The sequence below is a fragment of the Pleurodeles waltl genome, chromosome 2_1, assembly GCF_031143425.1.
Source record: "Pleurodeles waltl isolate 20211129_DDA chromosome 2_1, aPleWal1.hap1.20221129, whole genome shotgun sequence".
Lineage (NCBI taxonomy): Eukaryota > Metazoa > Chordata > Amphibia > Caudata > Salamandridae > Pleurodeles > Pleurodeles waltl.
Window position 1 is genome coordinate 659,399,303 of NC_090438.1, and position 18,474 is coordinate 659,417,776.

The window sequence follows — 18,474 nt, forward strand, 5'->3', positions numbered from 1 at the left end:
TCTTGGTCCTGTTAATGAGCTATGAAAAACATTGAAATCCTTGCATACACATGTTTAGCCAAAATGAAAGCAATATGTAAGGCTGCTTTTCTGGACCTTAACCTGAACCAAACATGCACTGCGTCTTTATGCATCTAAGTGCATATATGGTTCCAGGTGTACTAATCTCTTGCGTCGTCCATGTGTTGTACAAGTTGACTTAACAACGCAAGACCTTAAGTTGTTTTTACTAAGTAATTCAGTGTGCAAGTTGCATCATTTTTCTCAGCAAGCATGGTGCAAGTTCTGCATGGTCATCTTGGGGTGACCCATTTTATTCTATATGCAAGGTTGGTGTTATCACACGCATTCTAACACAAGACTAACCCTGTGGTATTTACAAAGCACACACAGCCTCACCCAGTGTATAGCAAATGGTCCTAACGTTAGAATTGACCCAGAATGCTATGTAGCTTCCTCGCCGGTAAAACGTTATGCAATAGCATCACTATCACAATTTATTAACTATGTTAGGAAGATTATGGTTAAGTGATTATTTGGAAAATCAAATAAAAAATCTCTCATTATGGCTGGGAATATTAAAGATTAGATATGTCCAAATGTTCTGGAAGTCAAAAGCCTATTTAATGTATTCCTATAATTTAAAAATGTTTTATTTTTTTTTGTTGGTAGAATTTTTAGACAAGATTACACCAGCCATTACTGGAACATTTTACATCACGTTTTAGTCTGGACACTTTACCTTTGGCCTAATTTAATGAGAGTTGATTTCAACCTTCTCCAAAGTCATCTACTTGCCCAGTCTGTAACTCCTGTATGGAGACTGAAGAACTTCATTTGTTTTTCTGTACAGCATATTGCAAACACTGTAAATGGATTGTGTTCCTCTGTAATTTGCTTGGAATTAGAGACTTTCATTGTTCATTGAGGGTCTTTAAAACAGACACTATACTTTGAGTTTCTTATTTGCTCCTCAAATTCCTGGCAGTTGCGTAATAAATTAGCAGAATATTTTTAGATTATGTCCTTGAGTATTTTATATTGTGTTATTGATAAGAAATAAAGATGTTTAACCAGACAATCTTTCCCAACCACTCTCCAGCGATGGGGGTCACTGATCTTGGATTGACCCCTCATCTGTGTTAATGCCAACTACCAAGAAGGAGGAATGACAGAATGTTTTGCCACAGGATCAACCTCCTAAACTTGAGGGAGAAGGAGGAGGAGGAGAAGGAGGAGATCTATTTATATAGATTGAATAAAGAGAACATTTTGGAGTTACTGCAGAAATTTGCTCCAAATCTTCAATCAACAGCTCCTTAACATGCTGTGCTACCACATATTAAATTGATAGTAATACTTATGTTATCTGGATCCTTTCACAGCACTTCAGCTAGGTTTGCAGGTATTTCCTAGGGTGTTCTCATCAGTTCTGCCAACTGTCCTTGATGCAGTCATGATACAAACTCCTCAGTATCTTCACTTTCCTAATTCAAGATAAGAGCAAATTAAAACCATGCAAGATTGTATTGACATTGCCAGCTTCCCTCACATTTTGAGAGCTGTTGACTGCAAGCATGTTCAATTGGTGTCACCCGAGCAACAGCACACATCTACCGTAATCTGAAGCACACCTGTTCTATTAATGTTCAGACTATTGAGAACTGTAAAGGCCGATTTCTCTCTTAGGACGTCTCCATTGATAGTCATAAGCATGGAATAGTCCCACCCACGTGCTGGCATCCTGGAGCACTTTTTCACAGTATAGGCCTGCAGAGTCACTTAAGAGAAGAGCATTATGCAGGCTACAATGGCCCAATTCTTTATCATGTACTTAAAAAAAGGGGCCAGGATTATTATATATGTATATAATTTTATGATGTTTTAGTAAAACACCATAAATCTCTTGCACAAACTCTTTTTTTGATAGAGTATGGATATGGAGAGCAGGACAGTGTAGCCCCATAAGCTCTCATTATGTGAATGAACAAAACTCTGCATTTAAGAACCTAGGGACCAGCAGTATCCCATCCTGCTCAGCAGGTGGCAATTGCTTCAGTACTTTTTTCCAACTATGCTAACAGGATCATGGAGCACTGTGCTCTGCCTTTTTTTCCACAAAAATCTCCAGAAGATTCTATTGACAAGAATTTTATTTGAGAATTTTGATCTCTCCTTAGCTTTTTCTTCCTGACAGGAAAGTAAGGTATTAAGTTAAAAAAAAAAAAAAAAACTTTGTTTTACAAATGCCCATCCTGTTGGAGATAGAAGGCTAAGACAGACCCTCATAAAGTTTGTATCATCTGCCTCCCACAAGTCATGTCTGAGTCTTGCCACCACTGCAGGAACATTTGAAGATGCATCCTAAGGGACAGGGAGAATATCCGCCTCCATGACACACAGCCTTTGTTTGAGGTCAAGGTTTATACCGACATCAAGGGAAACTAGTTCACCATTGAGGCACTGAAAGAGGTCACCGTCAAGGATGAGATCAATGTTGAGGCATCATTCGAGGTCTCTTTCAAGAAGCAAATCACCATTAAGGAGTCTTGTCACCAGTGACAAGACTATAGGAGTCAAGGAAAAAAAGTAGACATGTTTATTCATCTCTAAGACTAAGTATTCCAGCCCATAATCCTGTCCCCTACCTCCTTCAATAGTCATACCAAGTTATCTTCTGCCACCTTCACCTGCTTCTCCACCACCACCTTCTCCTACATCTACACCATTACCATCAACACCACCTCCACCATCTACTGTGCCACCTGATAAGTAAACGAGAAAGGTACACTCTGTGGGTCGTAAAGTTTACAGTATTGCAGCAACAAACATGAAAGTGGCCATTGCAACTGCTCTTACCAGCAGATAGGATAGAGCAGTATGCGAATCCATCTCCCCAGAGACAAAAGGGAAGACTTCACGGGGATTCTTAATGAAGGCTCAATGATTTCCAAACAAATTCATAGGTGTAGCAGTGACTCTTCCCTATTAGTGGCACAAGAATTCTGCCACTGGGTCACTTTAAGGAGGCACCCCTGGTTCTGCCTCAAATCCCTCAAACTGGAGTCTCAGCAGAGAATACTGAACCTCCCATTGTCTGGTTCCACCCTCTTCAGAAGCCAGATAACAAGATGGCACACATGAAGACTGAAATGGAGACAGTTAGGGCAGTGATCTTAGGGAAACCTATCAAACAGTGACTATCTTTCAGGCACTATTTCCACCTTTTCTACACTTTGAGGGTTCAGACCCCTCAATGGTATCAGGGTCACCAACAACCACAACACCAAAAACCTTATCAGCAACATCAACAAAAGCAGACTAGGGGATGATCCACCCAACAGCCTGCTCTAGGGGGTAAGCAACCATCAAGATCAAAACCCTGAATATTTACTTCCACACTCTTCTTTTACTCACTCTGGCAGGAGGAAGCATTTCTCATCATCTCACAGAGTGGCAAAACAAATCACCCAAGATGCCTGGGTTCTGAATATTGTGCAAAATGGGTGTTGTCTCGGATTGACCAGCTCCCCTGTTGTCCATACCTCTGAAATCATCCAATTTCCATCTCCCATTGTTATGGTCGGAAGTCAACATCCTCTTGCAAAAACAGGCGATGGAAGCCTTTCCCCACAGAGAATGGAAACAGGCATGTATTCTTTCTGGTGAAAAATAAAGAGAACAAATTCTGACCCATACTTGACCTCAAACTAGCCAACAAATATATTTGGCCAGAAATGTTCAGGATGCTGGCATTATATCAAATCTATCTGCTACTACACCAGGAAGATTAGCTTTGCTCTATTGACCTTTAAGATGCATATCTTCATAATCCAATTGCCAGAAAACATTAAAGGTTCTTAAGATTTGTTGTTGGGCAGGACCATTATCAGTACCCAGTACTTCCATTTGGCTAAAGGCAGCACCCAGAACATTCTCACAGTGCATGGCAGTAGTTGCTGCCCACCTCAAGAAACACAATCTTTGTTTAGCCATACCTAGACGATTGGCTAACCAAGGCGTCAATGTGTCATAAAGCCCAATTTAATTATAACTGGACCTGCAATCTCCTTCAAAGGTTGAGGCTTCATGTTAACTTCAGCAAACCAACACCTACCCTAGTTAAAACATTTCTTTCTCTCTCTATCTCATGTGAAAGCCTTAAATCCAACGAAGAGGACAGTATTGTCTCTTCTCAGCTCCATTGTCTCTTGCGTCTTCCTCACTCCAAATGCCCACCTCCACATGAGGCCTTTCAAGGAATTTATTGAGGACCAGTGGGACCAACGGACAGGCAACTGGGAAGACAGGAGCAAAATATACCTTCATGGAAAACAGTCCCAGACATGGTGGTGCTCGCCAGCCAGCCTGCTTTGAAGAATGGTATTTTATCAGCAGGTACCTCCTCAAACCATAGTAATGGATTAATCACTACTAGGATGGGGAGCCTACATTGAACACCTCTAAATTCAGGGCAAACGGTTATACAGAGATGACCTATCACACCAATCTCCTCAAGCTCCAAGCAATTCATCTAGAGCTCTTCAATAAAACCACAAATGAGTCTTACATGACAACATTGTACAATACATCTTCAAACTGTGTGGCACGCTTCGCAAGAAACAAATGCTGAAACTTCACCACTAGTTTCTTCCAGTCAGGGACACTGGGGAATGCCCTAAGCATCAACTGGCCCAGCAAATTCCTTTCCGTCAATTCCCCTGATTCCTGCAGTCCTCATCAAGCTGTCCCATTCAAGACCCAAGATGATCCTAAAAGCCCCAGGATGGCCACATCAGTGGTGGTTCATGGACGTCCTTCACAGGTCTGAACATCTGTATCTCAAGCTCCTATGCAGACAAGACCTACTGACAAAATTTAGAGGTCAGATGGTTTACCCCAATCACTTCCGACACTTGAACTTGCCAAAAAACAACATGGACATCCTCAAGGAGGATAAGCGGCCTTCAACCTGCTCTGCATTTGCCTTCAAGTGGAAAAGATTTTGTATTTGATGTTGCACCAAAAATGTAGAACGTATGTCTTTCCAAGAAGAGGTTGTTCTTCCATATTTACTACATTTGGCATCACCTGGCTTGCAGTTCTCTTTAATAAAAGTTCACTTGGCGGCTCTTCCTGCCTACAGATTGTGTTTCACAAACCTTTTCTTCAGAAGGGCTGAAGTTTTTCGCTTCCAATTAGGTGTCCTTCACCTTCCTGAGAACTCTGTTTTCTCCTTTCATGGACTATATAGGACTTTTTCAGGCCTATTCACAAGGAATCCCTACATCTTTCTTGGACAACTGCCTTCCTTGTAGCAATAGCATCAGCACACAGGGTAAGCGAAAACCAAGCATTATGCTCTCAAGAACCATACAATGTCTTCCACTCTAACAGTGTGGACATGAGGACTCGCACAAAATTCCTCTCTATGGTTATTTTGGATTTCCTCAGCAGACAATCTCATTACCAACATTCTTTCCGCATCCCTCTACTCCAGCTGAAAGAACATTTAATTTCTAGATGTGAGGACAGCGTTGAAGTTTTATCTTGATAAAATAAGTGACATCTGCAGATCAGACTGGTTGTTTATCAACTGTGGTCTGGTCCATAGAGGCTAGCCATTTCCAAGCAATCCATTTGTTGATGGATAGTTTCCTGTATCCTGTTGTGCTGTCAAAAAGCTACCAAAACCCTATCAGCTAGACAGAAAGCACACTCCACTAGGTGTAAAGCTGGCACTTCCACTTTAATGAGGAATGTCCCTATAATGGAAATTTGCAAAGCAGCTTTGTGGAGATCTGTTCACACATTCACCGAGCACTACTGCTTGGACTGTGATGCTAGAGCCAATGTTCAAGTAGGACAGGCCCCCCCACTCAGAAATCTATTTGCTTAAATGGCTACCTTATTCATGCCTCTCTTAGCGGGATGGGCTTGCTGCTCAATTCAGTGCTTATGACTGTCAAAGGAGATCCATCTGAGAGAAGAGTTGGTTTATTACCTGTAATCCTAATTCTCTCTTAGGGAAATCTTTATTGAAGTCCTGAGCAATGCTCCCTCCTCCCAGGTGGAGTGGACAAAGGCAACTATGGGACATATCATTCATGAATCGCCTCAAAAACAACTGAAGCAACTCTCCCCTGCTGAGCATGATGGGATACTGATGGTTCCTTGGATTTTAAAGCCACAGTCTCTATTTCTGTACCTGCATAATGATAGCCTATGGGGCTACACTGTCCTGCTCTCATTCAGCTCTATAGTCTGACAGTTCCTTTAGGATGCATCATTTTTTTCTCTTAAGTGACTTTGCAGGCCTTCCCACAGAAAGGTGAACATCTACACTTAAGAAGATGTTTTGTGAAAAAGTACTTTTGGATCCCCACACTTAGAAGGGACAATTCAGTGCTTATGATTCTGCTAGCGCGCCTGGTCCCGAGTAAGTAAACTTACAAGGGGACACGTATAGGTCGATGAACATTTTGATTCGCATGGAGTATCCTAGCTAGGCTAATGGCAGTCACACTAATAGTTAATACGCAATTCAATAAACATTAGTAATCTTCAGCAATAAATCAGAAACATAATACCCCATGACCCTCCAGTCATGAATTTCCACAACTCACTAAACGTTTTAGTAATTTTATTCCCCATTAAATACAATACTAATATATGGAACTTAGTTCAAACTTTATTTGAGTCAACAAACCGTATTAATTCATTACAAGCCACCAAAAACATTATCAAAACTTGCATCAGAGTACATTCTAAAGCAGTAGCATAAATCAATAGTCGAATCAGGAATGAATAAGTCAACATAAGTAGCAGAGTTCATCAAATCAGTTTGTCAATCATTTGTCTCTGTGTTTGTCAATGTCATAAGGTAGGAACCTCACCTAACCCAGACTAGCATCAGCATGTGGGACTTCACGCAAAAACAGTTTAGAACACCAATTTGAAAAACACCTAGCTAAGAGAAAACTATTTAAACAGCACAGTTGGTACCTAAAAAGATAAGGCACAAAAATTAATTCAGTTACATTTTCATATCTCCCTATCCTCTGTAAGGATCACCAACAAGTCAGTCTTTGTTCTCAAGTCATCAATCGATCAGCATCACAGCAGGCTCTCAAAAGCATGAGCCCAATGGCAGAATCTTGAATCCCCTTGACATCTCTCTCCATCTCTCTCTCTATCTCTGTGTCACATCTGAAGTTTTCCCTCTTTGTCACAGCATTATATCAAAGTCACCCAGAGTATTCCCCCAATTCCTAATTGGTCAATTACTCACCCGATTTTACCTTGTCCAATACTTTTCACAATTCAAATCTCTGAATTCTATTATTACAGAGTTCTCAGATTGTTGATTGGTTCACTTTGCGATGTTCTCATCATCCGGCTCATCAGGTATCAAAATTGTTGCATCTTCTTCTCCAGTCAGTGTCTCTATTGTTCGATCTGAGCGCTTTACATAGTAGTTGATACATTCTAGTTCCATTGTCTCCTGTCTGTCGGCTCATGCAAAGGTTTCAGCTAAGCGAATTTTATTAAACAATCAGCAGTTCAGTTAGTCTGATTTGTCAGCATCTTTTCACTAAACTTTAATATTCAGCTTCTGCACGAGGCCTGGCAAAACTAAGCCACAACTTTGGCTAAGTTATGCTCTACAATATAACGCAAAACATAAGTTATATCTATCAATATGGCATGCTACTACATTATTCTAATACATTTTCAATATTCCACAAATGTTGGTCATTCTTTTAATATAATTTGTGAATCTTTGTGACCACTCTCTGAGGTCACAATTTCAATTGTGCACATTATTTTTCTCCGTTAACTATTTTCTACATTTTTCATTATTCAGAATACATCAACATTCAGTAATAATTCCTAATTACGACATTTGCGTTAACAATCCCACCTCTGACTAAATGTCATCACACTACTTTTACCACCAACAGTTTCACAGCTCTGTTTCTTCAGCATTTTGCCTTCTCCTCCAATCTTCCATATGGATTGTTTCTCTATTTTTGTTCTTCCCTCCTCTGATTAATTTTAGACCTTCTCAATGTAATCTTTTGACACAATTTACAAAATCCCCATATTCCTAATTTTCAAGCAATGGCAATTAATATTGCCTGTATGATTTTTTAGTAATACCCCATTCCAAATGTTACTAAGCCAATTCCCCACCGAAGCAAATCCTTTCCCTACTTTTTCCCATATGTGTGGTTCCTTCAATTCCTTCAAATCACTACTTGAGTTAGTCAGGTTAGCAAGTTAGTCTCATATGTCCTATTGTTGGGGATATATTAACAGCAATGCCTAGAGTTAATCATTTTACAGACACCGTACTCCTTCGCTAGAAGGATGTCTAAAGCAAGACTATTTTGAAGAGTCATAACTCTATCCGCTGCCAATTCAGTATCTATCAGGAGTATGCCCCTGTCAAATTTGCCAGCATGTTATCCACAATAGTAGACAACTTTCGTGTCTTGATCAAATTCAGGATGACTCCCAGTGAAGGAATTCCCGCACCAAATATATTTCCCACTACTGCAGAAGAGGATTCCCTCCTCTGTCGCTTATGATGTAATTCAGTCAATTTGAGAAACTTTTTCAAGTCCTCTATCTGGTAAATCTTTGAGAACACTTTTCCCAAATAACATGTCCCACAGCATCCGCTTGGAAGATGGCAATAAGCATTAAGTCCACAAATATAGTAGATACCTGGAATTGCAGGGTCCTGACCATTCAACATAAAAGTCCATTTACTCTGAAACAAAAACACATGCCTACATTCACTTGTACCCATAAATAGTGTGCGTGTGTGATTTTGGCCTATCTATCTATCTATCTATCTATCTATCTATCTATCTATCTATCTATCTATCTATCTATCTATCTATCTATCTGTACACACACACACACACAGCGCCCCCTACATGTAATGAATCTAAAGCTAATTTCCCTTGCGTCTTAATTGCAGTATAAGCATAATCAGTCTTGTAAGTCCTTTTCTCTAAGCCTTTTTTTATTTATCTTTTAGCGCCTTCCTGCTATCATCAGTATCACCTAAGAAGCTCTTCTCCAAAGGTGTAAGCAAGCATGTTAAATTATTCTTATGAGCATAAGCAAGTCCGAAAGGTTAGTGTAGGCTCAAAGAATCCTCTAAACAATACTAAGTCATGATCCTTAGCTACTCTACTTAGATACCTAATGATAGGAACAAACGAAAACCCTACACCATAATTGGGATACAAATATTGAATATACTCCTGGTCATATAACCTTGTTAGTAGCAGACTACAACTTATCCCCTAGGTTAATGGAAGACTATGGTAAGTAAATCCTTCCTCAACTGATGAAGGAATTTGCGTGCACACAAGACAATCCCTTGCATTCATGGTTTCAACATACTCAATAGGTAGAAGACATTAGAAGAAAGTTCTCCTTGAGCATTAGTATAGTCATGCAAATATTTCTCATCTGACTTAAACTTCTCCAAAGCTGTTAGTGTGGTAGTTTCAAAAGCAGTAGTATGGATGGCTCCTTTCGCATCAAGAACAGACACACCCACAATCAATACAATAAACAAAATCCCACATAATCATCAATCCAATGCTCAAACTTACAGCGCCTAGCATCCCTAATTTGATTATTTACCTCAGCCAAGATCTTTAAAAAAGCAGAAGTCACTTAGAAAAGTGCAGCAAAATCAAAAATGAAAATGTTCTTCTTTCAAAAGTTCAGTTTCACATCCAGGAACCCTTATCCTTGTCAATATCGATTAGCAGCTTGTCACATCCATGTTTCAATGTCAAATGAGCTTATGAATGTCTTTTTCCAGTTATATTTCAACAGGCTTTTCTCAATGTTTTCAGATTGGTTCAACAGTTCAACTCCTTGATCTCCTTCAGGTTACATCAAAATACTGACTCTGAACCACTCTATCAAAATAAAAAGACATAAACTCATGCTGCCATTCATTTGTAGCTGCAAATACCCATTCAGGATCCGTGTATCTTCGACTTGCTATTCTTTCTTTTCAACTTTTGGTCACCACTTAATTCTCCTTCACTTAATTCTTCTTTTCTTGTGGATCTACTTCTTCCTCTATTGTTTCATTTATGACCACTTCTTTTCTCTATTTGTGACTCAAGCCAATTATCTCCTTTCTTCGAACCTTCTCTCAATATTTTTCCTTTTCTATGGTGTTTTCTATTGATGGACCTGTTTGTCTCTCAGAACCGTCTGCTTCTGGGAGAACCCCGGCTGAGCTAGGCTCTCATGCTGTGTCCGTTGAGATTGACTCTCCAGCACCCTCCTGTAATTATTCCCTTTCGTCTCTTACAGGGGTAATAGAACCATCTTCCACAATCTTTGGATCAATTTCAGGCTCTTTGTTCATTTTCTGGTTCAGGTGCTACAAATTGTTTGGCAATTGTTGGTGCTCTCAATAATGCTTCTTCATGATCTAGTGGACATGCCACTCCCTTCGTGTGACTCATGTGAATCCAGTTTGGAAGTCCTGCACACTTTAGAGCTGTTGTGGTTGTTGGGATTACCTGGTAGGGTCCCTGCCAATGAGGCACCAAACACGTCTTGCGCACGTGCTTGCAGACAACAACCCAATCACCAGCGCTCAGGTTGTGCCCAGGATCGTGAATTGGTGGCAGTGTGGCAGCCTCCACCTGCCGAGACAAGGAGCGTACCACATCAGCCAGACCCTTGCAGTAGTCCAACACCATATCATCTGTAATATTGACAAGTGCATTGGCTGGAACTGCTGGTAATCTCATTGCTCTGCCCATGATAATCTCGTGGGGCGACAGTCCTGTCTTTCTGACGGATGTATTTCTCATTGGCATTAATACCAAAGGTAATGCATCTGCCCATTTCAGATTTGTAGCTGCACACATCTTGGCAATTTTTGATTTCAGAGTACCATTCATCTGCTGCACTAGTCCTGATGCTTCAGGGCGATAGCAACAATGCAATTTCTGCTCAATGTTTAGTGCTGCACACAAGTTCAATCACTTCGTTATTGAAGTGCGTTTCCCTATCCGATTCTAAAGAGATCGGAAATCCGAACCGCAGTGTCGACTCTCTAAGCAACAGCTTCGCTACTGTGAGGCTATCATTTCTTCTTTTAGGGTACGCTTCAATCTAATGACTAAAAATGCACACAATCACCAACACGTATTTCAAACCTCCACACACAGGCATTTCAATGAAATCCAATTGCATTCTGCTGAATGGACCTCCTGCTCTTTCAATGTGGATCAAGTTTACCACTGTCCCTTTTCCCGCATTTAACTGTTGACAAATAAAACAGCGATGACATACTGCTTCTGCTGCTTCTCTAAACTTAGGGTTAAACCAATTGATTTTGAACAAACAAACCATGGCATCCCTTTCAATGTGTGCATGACCATGGTAATATCTGGCCATTTGTGATAGCAAACTATTTGGCAGAACCATTTGACCCTCTTCTGATACCCATAGCTCGTCCTGTCTTTGCGTGCATTTCATCTTTAACCACCCTCTTTTCTCCTTCTTGTCAATGTTACTCTGCAATTTTTTCAATTCTTCCATTGTGTCAATCACTTTTAATGCATAACTTGTATATGTGGTGTCTTCTTCAGATATCAGTTCCCATTTGTCTTTGAAAGATATACAGTTCAATGTGCAAAACCTTGCAACTTGATCCACATATCCATTTCCCAGTGATATGTAATGCTGTGTTTTTAGATGTGCACTGCATTATACCGCAGCAATTTCTTCAGGCAACTGTATTGCATACAGTAATTCTTTTATTCTTTTGCCATTTCTCACTGGGTGAACCAGTAGAAGTCAGGAAACCTCTTTGCGACTGCAATTGACCAAAATCATGAACAATTCCAAATCCATATTGGCTATCTGTATAGATAGTGACTCTTAATCTGGCAGATACATGGCACGCTCTAGAAAGAGAAACCAGTTATGCCACATGTGAAGAATATATGCCTCAAAGCCAAGAAGCGTCTAAAGTACCTGTAACTGCACACATGGCATAGCCTGCTCTCAGGGACCCTGTACCATCTCTGAGACATGAACCATCAACAAAAACAATTTGATCGTTTTCTTCCAATCGAGTATCTCTGATGTCAGGTGTTGGTTTTGTGCACAACTCAGTTACCTCGAGACAATCATGCTCAATATTGTCTTCTTTTTCAATTTCGACAGTATCACTTGGAAGTAAGGTTGCCGGGTTCAGCACTGTACACCTTTTCATTGTTACATTTGGAACACCTAAAATGCTCGTCTCATACCTTGTCAGTCTGGCACCAGTCAAATACTGTGTTTCGTCCTTATCAGTAAAATCTCAACCGAGTGAGGTACCATTACCGTCGGGGAATATCCCATCACTACTCCATCACATTGTGAATGGCTTTGACCAACTGCGGCAACTGCACGCAAACAACCGGGTAAGGCTGCTGCAACTGGGTCCAAGGTAGCTGAAAAACAGGCTGCTGGGCGATAAGGATCTCTATGGACATGTGTCAAGACAAAGAACAAGCATCAGCGTTCATGACAAAACAATGTGAATGGCTTTGTGCGGTCAGGAATTCCCAACGCTGGAGCTCTGCACAAACTCTCTCTCAACTCAGTGAATGCTTTCATCTGGTCATGATCTTATGTTATGGGATCAGTGACATCCTTATGTGTCAGTTGTTGTAATGGCTTTGAAATCGCAGCAAAATTTGGAATCCATTGATGCAATAGCCTACCATTCTCAGAAACAACTTGCCATCTCTGTGAAGTTGGGGGCCTTCTCTGCAATATCTCTATAATTCTTTCTCTGGAAATTCTCCTTGACCCTTTCTCAATTTGGTGACCCAGATATTTCACCCACTTCTGACAGTACTGCAATTTCAATGGTGACACTTTATGACCAAATTTTCCCAAATGATTCAATAGGGCAATCGAGTCATACTTACACTAGTCCCTTATTTTGGAGGCAATGAGTAAATCATCAATATATTGTATACAAGTTGATTTATATAGTTATTCCAATGACTCCAGATTCTTTTTCAGGATTTGGTTAAACAGGGATGGTGACTCTGTGCACCTTTGGGGAAGCCTGCACCAGCTGTAGACTCGGTCTACGAATTTGAAACTAAAGAGAAACTGACTCTCCTCATGAAGAGGAACAGAAAAGAAAGCTTGTGACAAGTCAACCACTGTAAACCATTCTGCATCACATGGAATCTGGAGCATTATCACTGCTGGATTTGGCACCAGGTGACAAAACTTGACCACTATGTAATTTATTTTTCTTAGATCCTGCACAATTTGCACCTTTTCACATGGCTTTTTCAAACCCATTATTAGTGAATTACATGGGCTGCTTAGTACTTCTTTCAAACTCAGTTTCACAAAATCTCCAATTATCTGTGCTACATTCATAAAGACATCTTGTGGCATGTTACACTGTGGAAGCTGCGGAAACCCTACATTTGGTTCAAGGTAACCTTAATTGGCTCCACTCCCTTGATCAAACCCACTTCTTTGCCTGTTAGATCCCACACATTTTCCCGTACTGTTCCCTGCAAATCCGAATGAAGTTCCTTTGTTGTAAACATTGGAAAAAGCTTAATCAATGGGTATTCTTCAGTGATATTGCCATTTTCCCTTTCCGGAGTTAGTTCTTCATCGTCACTATTTGTCAATCTCTATCCCAGCGGTTGAACAAAATATCGAACATTTAGTTTTGCATAGTAAGTCCCATCCCAGTAAGGATACTGGACTGGAATTGCAAAATGGCAACTTCCAGGGACTGCATACGTTTGTAATCTCAACTTGTACTGCATCTGTGATCGGGTTTGTAAAATGCTTATTCAATACCCCAACAACCAGAAATGAAACCTTATGACCTATTACTTTTCCCTTCACGAAAGGTCCTCTCTGATCTACCTCTAGGGACACTGCAAGCATGCATGGCTCCTCATCCGAAATATTACTCAACCAGTCACCGTTTATTTCATTCTCACTATGTAATGGAAATTGGTGCACGGTATTACTACTTTTGTCTTGTCTCTGACCTGTGACCTGTTGAGTAAGCACCAACAGTTGCTGCTCCATCTGGGCTTGAGGTATTTGCATTTGCTGTCTAGGTACCATGGGAACCTGCTGCTGCACTGGTTGTAACTGTGTCAACTGTGCACGGGGCATTTGCACCTGCTGCATGGGTTGAAAATTCTGCATCTGAATCTCATTATTCAGAAAATTTGCATTAACTCCTCTAATTCTTGGGACTTTACCATTTGGAAATGTATTGACATCACCACATTCCTGAACAAAACCATCCTGCATCATCATCGGACACTCCCACTTCCAGTGTCCTACGTTTCTGCAAAGGTGACCCCGTAACATCACATACAAAAAAGGTGTACACTGTTCCAAATGGAAAAATATAATCACTAGGGGAACATTAAAGTTCAGGAGCAAGAGCCCTCACACATCCGAGAGGATGTCATGCTTCATCATCGGGTAGCTCCTCGTCAGACCGGCACTGCAATGTCTGACGGGCTCCCCATAGGGGGGCTCTTTGCCGGAGATCTTTTAGGTAGCAGCCGTGGTAGCGGACACTACAAGACCTGGTGTTGCGGTCAGGCGCTAATCCTGGCAGGAGAGTGAAAGCTAAAATTGGTTCCCAGTCTTAATAGGAGCAAGTAAATTTAATGAATCAATGGAATAAGACTGGGACCAAGATTAAAAACAGAAGGAAAGTGTAAAATGAGGACTAATGCTCAACCACTTTCTGCATGGTGCTGGAGCTTAAGGAGATTATCATCGGGCTCCTAGGACATGGTCAACATGTTTCGCGTACGGTGGTCTAACAAGATCCTATGACGATTCTTCAGGACCAATACATAATAAGACTTCTCCTGTCTATATTACCGAAAGTTTGCAAAAATGTCAAACAAATCATATAGGTGGTCATTCCAACCTTGGAGGTGAAAGGCGCTTACCGCTGTGCAGAAGACCGCCAGAACACCGCCGCGGCCGCGGTAAACCGCCACGGTCATTCTGACCCACAACAGGCAAACCGCCAAAATACAGACATTCACAAAAGTCCGCCACACCAAAGGACAGCGAGAAACTGGCAATGACCAAACCTCCACCGTCATGCCAACAGAAATACGCCCACACTATCACGACACACAAATCCTCGTGGCGGTCTTTCAACCGCGGTATTCTATTGGCGGTACACACCGCCGCGTTCAAAATACACACACTTCAACAAAACACCGCCAGATTGGACAATTACAAATACACACACCTGATACACATACACACACCACACCCACACACCCAACACAATATAAAACACACACCCACATCACCCACAAACCTCCACTCCTAGAGAATCGGGACCATCCACAGAGAAAAGACATCCGAGCACCCAGACGCGCATTTCACTGTCACCCAGCAATATTAGCACGCACTTCACACAACACAACAATACACATCACCACACTTAGCACCACACAATCCACCCCACACATCACCCACACCACCCCATGGCACTGCAAAGACACCCAGGTTTTCTAACGAAGAACTCAGGGTCATGGTGGAGGAAATTGTACGGGTAGAGCCACAGCTCTTCGGGACACAGGTACAGCACACCACCATTGCCAGGAAGATGGAGCTATGGAGCAGAATAGTCGACAGGGTCAACGCAGTGGGACAGCACCCAAGAAATAGGGATGACATAAGGAAGAGGTGGAATGACCTACGGGGGAAGGTACGTTCTATGGTATCCAGGCACAACATCGCAGTGCAGCGGACTGGCGGCGGACACCCACCTCCTCCCCCAGAATTTACAACATGGGAGGAGCAAGTCTTGGCGATCCTGCATCCTGAGGGCCTCGCAGGAGTATCTGGAGGAATGGACTCTGGTAAGTCTCATCTTCACTACTTCATCTCCCCCACCCCACCAGCATGCCAACTCATACCCCCAACCTCACCCTCACCCCCATCACTCCTACTCCTTGCAAATGTCTCACCATCACAACTCACCCATCCCAACACCAAGCCCTGCATGCGACCATAAAGCATGGACACCCATCACCAAAGCATGCCCACTGCACATACCCATCCCCCCCAAATCACCGTCACTAAAGCCCCCACACGGGAATGCAAGCGCTGGGGTACACGGGCACCCACCCATTACACGCTATGGCACACACAAATGCAATAACCATACTCTTATACCCATGCAGGACCCGAACGCCACGTCACCGCGCAGGAGGGTCCACAAATGTCCACTCCACCCCCAGAAGAGGCCAACAGTGAGGACAGCACCTCTGTCGACCTGGATCTAGATGACCAGCCCGGTCCATCGGGGACCTCTGGACAGTCGGTTCCCCTCAGACAGCCACAGGCCATAGCAGACCTTCCCCCCTCTGGGAACACCAGCACAGCACCCACCCAGCGGGCCCATCCCTCAGACCCCAGGACACGTCAATCAGCGGTGTGTCCACCACTACAGGGCACCCAGGTTAACCCACCACCCCAACAACAACAGGGACCTGGGGGCAGTGGTAGTGGGCACACAGTCCAGGGGACAGAGGCCCAGGGAAACAGGGGAACTGGGAGGGCTGCTGTGCAACAGGGGGGGACAGGCCCAGGGAACCCACTCTCCACGAGGCCCTCTCCTCCATCATGGGAGCATACCACCACTCCCAGGAGACGATGGCAACGGTCCTGGCCAGGTTTCAGGAGATCCAGCTTCTGCAGGAGGAACAGTATATGGGGATCAGGGAGGAACTTCGAAACATCAGTTCCTCCCTGGCCACCATTGTAGGGGCTCTGAATCAGGTAGTCACCACATTGCGGGTCACTGTGGCAGGACAATGGGCCCCTGACACTAGCATGGACCAAGAACTGCCTACCACCTCTGCCGGCGCTAGTGGACAGGAGGCCCTGCCACAGGACCAACAGGCCACCAGCACCCCACCCCCTGCAGAAGGGGAACCACCCCGCAAGCGGGCCCTGAGATCCAGGAAGAAGACAGAGTAAGATGCCAAGACCCCCGCCAGGAAAGGATACCTCCCTGAATGTCATCCCACTGTCCCACATTGACACCCTGTCCATCCTTATACTGCCCATGCTCCATTTTCCACAGGCATTTGGACATTGCACCTGTGAAACTAACAGTCTGGACTCTGCCATGGACAATCCTCCACCATCACACCTCACCGATTTGCAACCACCCACCAATATAGAGCACTGAAATAAACACAGCTATTGCACAAAACAATCAGGAGTCTGGCTGCTTTTTTTAACAAATGTATTAGACATTACCGTCCCAAAATGCATATTTACATTGTGATGCCAACATACTACTGTCACACAGCTGTAGTCCATGGGGAAACAAAGCAGATGTCACGCAGTATGGCCCACATCTCTGAAATTGGAAGGGAAAGTCACAACTCAGTAACCATACACAGGGGGAAAAGGTCAGACAGTAGAGAGGTAGTAGAGAGGTAGTAGGGGTTAAGTATATGTAATAGGCCGGGTTGGAATCTTACCTGTGTGTCATTGAAAATACTGCTGTATTACTGTGTTCCCGTTGTCTATTTCGTCCTCTTCGGCTTCCTCGTCTTCACTCTCCACAGGCTCCACAGCTGCTACAACACCACCATCTGGACCATTCCTGCAGAAAAGGCACCTGGCGTCGCAAAGCCAGGTTGTGAAGCATACAGCAGGCCACGATGATCTGGCACACCTTCTTTGGTGAGTATATTAGGGAACCACCAGTCATATGGAGGCACCTGAATCTGGCCTTCAGGAGGCCGAATGTCCGCTCGATCACCCTCCTAGTTCTCCCATGGGCCTCATTGTACCGTTCCTCTGCCCTTGTCCTGGGATTCCTCAATGGGGTCAGTCGCCACGACAGGTTGGGGTAACCAGAGTCCCCTAATAGCCACACACGGTGCCTCTGGAGTTGACCCATCACGTAAGGGATGCTGCTATTCCGCAGGATGTAGGCGTCATGCACTGAGCCAGGGAACTTGGCATTCACATGGGAGATGTACTGGTCAGCCAAACACACCATCTGTACATTCATCGAATGATAACTCTTCCTGTTCCTGTACACCTGTTCACTCCTGCTGGGGGGGACCAAAGCAACATGGGTCCCATCAATGGCACCTATGATGTTGGGGACATATCCAAGGGTATAGAAATCACCCTTCACTGTAGCCAAATCCCCCACCTCAGGGAAAATGATGTACCTGCGCATGTGTTTCAGCAGGGCAGACAACACTTTGGACAACACCTTGGAAAACATAGGCTGAGACATCCCTGATGATATGGCCACTGTTGTTTGAAATGACCCACTTGCAAAGAAATGGAGTACTGACAGCACCTGCACTAGAGGGGGGATCCCTGTGGGTTGGCGGATTGGTGACATCACGT